The sequence below is a fragment of the Mesoplodon bidens genome (genome assembly GCF_964165515.1).
Source record: "Mesoplodon bidens genome assembly, chromosome: 10".
Classification (NCBI taxonomy): Eukaryota; Metazoa; Chordata; class Mammalia; order Artiodactyla; family Ziphiidae; genus Mesoplodon; species Mesoplodon bidens.
Genome location: NC_138172.1, coordinates 22,617,161 through 22,623,160, shown reverse-complemented (window position 1 = coordinate 22,623,160; position 6,000 = coordinate 22,617,161). Strand labels below are relative to the sequence as shown.

At 36.7% G+C, this 6,000-nt stretch overlaps 1 long non-coding RNA gene across 1 annotated transcript in view; it reads right to left on the bottom strand.

The window, feature by feature from the left end:
- Window positions 1-3,317: 3,317 nt before the first annotated feature.
- The window catches only part of LOC308623812, a 28,814-nt gene continuing 26,131 nt past the window's right edge, over window positions 3,318-6,000 (bottom strand). Inside the window, exon 3 of the long non-coding RNA XR_014016889.1 lies at window positions 3,318-3,388. This is a non-coding gene — a long non-coding RNA (uncharacterized lncRNA). The remainder of the gene's footprint in view (window positions 3,389-6,000) is intronic.

The following is a 6,000-nucleotide window of genomic DNA, read 5'->3' as shown; positions in this document are numbered from 1 at the left end:
CAGATTTATCTGAGATGAAATTCATTTGGTCATCTGTCCTCTTGGGACTTTTGACTAATGCATAAACTTGCATCAATACTGTTGGATTCTTTTCCTGCATGATTACTGTGTGTCACCACTGGCGCTGTTCATTCCATCCTCTCCATATAATTCCTACCATTCAAAGAATTTCCTGGCTTAATCCTAGTTCTCTGTTTCCATTGTACCATCTGTAAACTTGCTCACAATGTCTCTGTGTGTATGGACACACACAATATGTGTATACAGCCATGTGTATACAGATGCTCACAATACCCAGGTGTGTGGATAGATGTGCATAATATCTGAATATGTATACAGACATGCACCTATAATTATATGTAATTGATGGACATAAATATTTGGCAAGAACACCCTCACTTAAGAGAAGAATAACATCCAGTGCTTGTGCTAGATATTTGGAAGATGAATTATATGGAACCAGTTATGATGAAATTATGGAGATAGTTTTCTCAGAAGACACTGGTTGACAGAGGAACATTCTCACTGTGTAAAAACCAAACCTTGGTTTCTGGGACCCAGACAAGTCTCACTGACAAGAGGTAAATTTCATCACAAGATCCTAGGAATATTTAATCACTAGGGAGCCAGCTTATGGAAGACCCACAGTCTAGTATTAAAATGGATCACTACTGGTGACACTAGACGTTATTTTACCATATTCCTTAATATAAACCACGGTGTGAAATAAGTAAGCCTATAAGTGCAGTATTCAGATTCAGTAAATGGTAATTTTTTCTGTTGAAGTTTACTAAATAATTTAATAAATTTCCCAACAGAATCCCATGAAATTCCAAATAAATCAGTAGATTTTCAGTTAAGCTGTTTAGTGCTTGTAAACCTTAATGTCTGACAGTGTCTACTGTTTACATTTGCTTGGGGTCTCTAAAACATTATGAGATGAAACGATTTTTCTGGTCCTTGGTGTATGGCTGTCATAGAATTAAAGTGTTTCATAATTTCATATTTGATAGAATAACTTCAATTCTTCAGTCTCCTGTGGGAAAGAAGAAATAGGTGGGGCTGCATTGAATGGTATGCTGTCTTGTCTAGATTGAATTTGTTATGAATTGCATGGTTCTCAATTGTACTCTCATGCATCCTTAAAACAAACCACAAATTCTATGGGACATATCTTCTTCTTTGCTGAACACTGAGAGTGTATAAACGATGATTTAAGGGTCATGAAACTGAAGTTGGTATAAGGCTACAAGCAGCATGTTAATTTTCTTTAGAAGCATAAAAGAGAGCTTGTTTTGAATATCGTTAAAAGTTTAGTAAGAGTTCTTTTCAAGGCACTGCACAAAAGCAGCTCCACAGAAAAATAAATATGTACCCATTAGCCTTTGCTAAAATATACCGAGATTTCCAATTATACAATGCTTGTAAAGCCAATGATTTCCTCCCTTTAGAATCACTTAAAACAAGTGGTAAGAATTATATTGTTATTTAAATAGGGAACATTCATGTATAAAGAACCGATTTCTGTCTAAACTTAAGAGATTGCAGAACTTAAACATGATTCTATTTGAACACTTTGGACAGTTCAGAAGGAGGAATCAAAACAGCACAGAGGAGCGAGTTAGCCTACTGGGCTCTGGGGAACAACTGGTCTCTTAACTTTTCTACGAGCTCAGATAACTGAGTTCATTCAGCAAATCTCCACTGAAGTCCTGTTATGGCTACACTTTGTTCTAGGCACCTGGGGTATAAGGCTGTACATGTTAGCCGATGTCCTGCCTGAAACCGACTGCATTTACTTTTTATTGTGGTGGTAGACAAAACTCATAAACAAATTGATATGTAGTGTAATGTCAGGTGGTTAGCTGTAAGCTCTATGAGGGAAAATAAAGCAAGGTCAGGGGCAAAATGATAGGAGTGTGACCTAATTGCCCAGGTTTAACTTTCCACACAAGGAACTTTACCTTATGATTTTTATTTGCAGGAGAATTTAAAGCAGCTTATAGAAATACGCAAGGCACAGAATAATTATATAAATATTCAAGGGAGTTAGGCATAAGGTTAGGGAAACAATTACATTCTGGGGTTAAGTTAGATCACAGAAATAGAGATCTTACAGCCTGGTATAGGTGTTGCATGTGAGCCAGGAACTTGGCACAGAGGAATATTCAAGCAATCCTTAAGACTGTCTATCTTCAAAACATGAGTACTGCCAAGGGGTTCAGGAGAAGAACAGTTTGCTGAAATAGAGACCCAGAAAGTTTTTTTGTTGTGGATCAGAGAATATGTAGTAGAGTAGATGACTCTTTGCTACCCTTGATGAAGGCCAGTGGTTCATCACTTAAGACCTGTTCAACAATAGTAATGAAAGGTCAAATTATCTCAGCATTGGTTGTTCATTTTCTCCTGGCCTTGTTTTTTATTTGTTTGTTTTTTGTGTGTTTGTGTGTGTGTGTGTATGTGTGTGTGTGCCTGTGTGTGTGCTGTGCAGAAATGTCTCAGACCCCTCTGAGAATTTAATGAAAGCTATGGATCCTTTCCCCAGATTATGTCTACCCATAACTGGGCACACGGTATCAGAGTGTCAAGGAGGTTCTGAAGCACAAGCAAAAATCCCAAGGTGTCCATTTCCCCCTTATTATAATATCATGAGAAAGAGAGAAACATACTCACTGCTGTAGGCTCTGATTTTAAAAAAAAATTCACATGCAAATATTCTTTGGCCAGTTATTAATAGAATCATATGCTTTGAAAATTAAGACCTTCTGAGAAAAATTAAGGAACCAAGAAAGATACTGGCAGCTCTGACCGTATGTTAACAGGTTGGACAAGACAACTTTCATATTGCATCCAAGTCCATCGCCATTTATCTCTACATTGTTTAGGTGTCTCCTTTTACTTTCTTTTTATTCACTTTTATATTTTTAAGCAACATGGGAAGAATTTCTGTGGCAGTGTGTATATCTGCTTGTCAGTGTCATTTCATATCCCAGGAAACTGAATTAACTAGGTAACTAATAGAATAGGGTTGAATACAGTTTAACCAAATCCCTCTAGTTGAGCCAGAATTGAAACTCAAATCACAAAAAGATCTATCATGAACAGCAAAGAAAATAATACCAATCTAGGAGGATAAATGTCTTAATTGCCAAGCATCACATTTTAACAGTTTGGTTTGGCATCATTACGAGGATTTCAAATTATAGTATCACCTACTGGGACTCATTCAGTCATGCCCACATTTACCCACGTGACCTGCTTAAAAAAATTAAATGAATCAGAATAAAAATGCTCATTGGAACATGATATAACTTTACCTATTATTTTTCATTGGTGCCTTTTCCATTCTTTCTTGTTTTTCCATTTTATTCCCTGTGGTATTCAAAACCTGTATTGGAAGCCAAGAAAGCAGAGGGTGGGGGAGTTACTAGTTACCACAAAAGAGAAGTAAGGTCTCTGCATGGGGCCCACAAGTCTTTGTCACTCAAGTGGTGCTATTGAGTTAAGGAACTGTAAAAGCCTGCTTCTGTTTTAAAGACCCACAGTGGTAATACCCAGCAGGAGAGAAAAATACTTTTTTTTTTTAAGAACATAATTCCTTTTAGTGTGAATTTCTCTTCAGGTACACTTGCATAAGCACTTGTTTTATATGAGTGGATCTTCTGATATACAGTAGGTGTGTTTCTTGACAATTCAATACCCCTGAGACATTTCTAACTTGAGTCCTGTTTTCCCAGAGAATTTGACTAGATGTTGAGAAAACTTTTTATTTGTGACTTGCTAGTGTGCTGGTATATTAATATTGGTATATTAAAATACTGTGACTATCTCCCTGATCATTAGTTTGCTTATCATTAAAAAATGGAATAAAAATTGTGCCTGTGGCATAAAGTTATGGTCAGGATTAAATGAATTGATACATGTAAGACACATGGAACACACATAGGCACATAGGCAGCATGCAGTGGAACTGGCAGTCATGATATGAGGATAACAGCTTTTCTCTTTTGATTAGCAAATTCATAGATTTCTCTTTATACCCCAATTCATTTCTAGCTGCTCTGAAGGATGGTATCCTATGTTTTTGGTGGGTCCCAGTTTTGTTTACATAATTTAGCATCTATATATATTTGTAGTCTACCTGTAATTACACCTGCAAATTTGATCCTATGATTATGATGGCATCCTACCTCAAATGCCCCCAGGATCTCTCTGTTCTGCCTAAAGACTTTTCCTAAAGCCATGAACAGTTATTATATACAAGGTAATACCCACAGCAAATCTCAACTATTGGAGGCTAAGAGTCCATGTATAAATGTCTCAGACACTTTGGTTTTTGGTGGGAGCATTCTGAGACACATTCTACCTTGTTCTCAGATGGTCCCCCAGTAGGAATGAACCTAGCTGCTTACAACCATCACCAGTTCAATAATATAGCTTAATTGGCTTTTTCTTCTTTCATGCTTCCTGCTTCTGGGATCATCTCTCAGATAAATTCCCAAGGCTTTGTCTCAGGCTCTTTTGTGGAGGAATCCAACTTTAGATGCAGAACGTAGCCTATATTTTCACTTTGGACCATCACAACTGTATTCTCCAAAATTAATGAAAATTCTTGCAGATATTTTTTTGTGTGATGTAATAGCAAGGAGACAAACTGAAAGAAAGCTAATTTTATTTATATAGAAAATCCATAAATCTATGTACCTTTTCTTAAAATTTTTATAGCCCTCCATGTATTAAATGAATTATCAGTAGAGAAATACTTAGATATACTAAAGATGCTAACTTCTTTGTTCTATTAATCTTTCCATAAAAGAAACAATCCTATTTATAGTGGTAATTATGTCCTCACTTTTTAATTTTCTAGGTGTGAGTTTGGGGGCAGTGCTTGGGATTTATGATCAGTGAGTAATTTCACTACAAGGCTGGAAATGAATAGAGTCTATGGGGGGAGATACATTGGAGGGAAGAAAAAGAAAATAAATTTTCATCCTGTGGCTATGTTGATTGACCAGTCAGCCCAACCATGACTTCTGCTTTTCACCCGTTAGCCAATGGAACTGACCAAGAAACAGAATATCTTGACTTAAGCCTGTACAGCTCAAATCTCAGTTGGTTAAGCCACCTCTGCAAAACCAGTTTGTGTTGCCCTGTAGGCATTTTTACAGTATCCTGTGTCTATCTTTCTGACTGTCAGTCTATCTCTGGTTATTATAAATGCTTTATTTAACCTTTTCCTTGTAGGGGCATGCGTGAGATTAGTAGTTATTTTTTTAGAGAGAAAATTAATTAAGATAAGGGCTCAGGCTACCTGATCCTTCCCTTATGGAAACTTAGCATGCAACAATAACCCCTGAAGGGATAAATCTTATCCAATATGGCTTTCATCATGCAAACTAGTAACTTTTAGATTGGATTGAGCTCTAAGACATGTTGGTTTGGTCTGCACGGTGATGATGATGTTTTTAATTTGAATATCTTGTCATTTTAAAGATCAAGGTGGTGCCAACAAAAATGAATATTTTGAGCTTCTGAAATACTGGAAGCTTTAATAAACCCAGGTCTCCATTTCTACAATGCACACATAAGCTAGAGCAGAGTATCAGTGTCCTTCAGTCAGAGATCCCCATGGTCCTCTCATAGGTCACCATGGTCTCCTCATAGGTGGCCAGTTCTTGATCCTTGACTCTATTTTCTTGCTCCTCATCTGATTCACTCACTTATACTACCAGTCTAGCCCCCAGAAGATTTGAATTTAGATCTCAGTTTCAAAATCAGAAAGGACACAAAATAAAGTAACTTCCCTTTTTTAAAGCCAAAATAAATCTAGGATACAATGGTACAGTTTAAATCAGCTAATTCTAGAGCTTGCTGGGGCCTTTGAAATTTCGTTCAAACTCCCTTAATTTACTGATATGGAAACTAGGAACAGAGAAGTTAATTTCTGCATTAGGGTCACACAGCTCATTGATATAGTGTATCAGAACTAAAGTGGTCTAA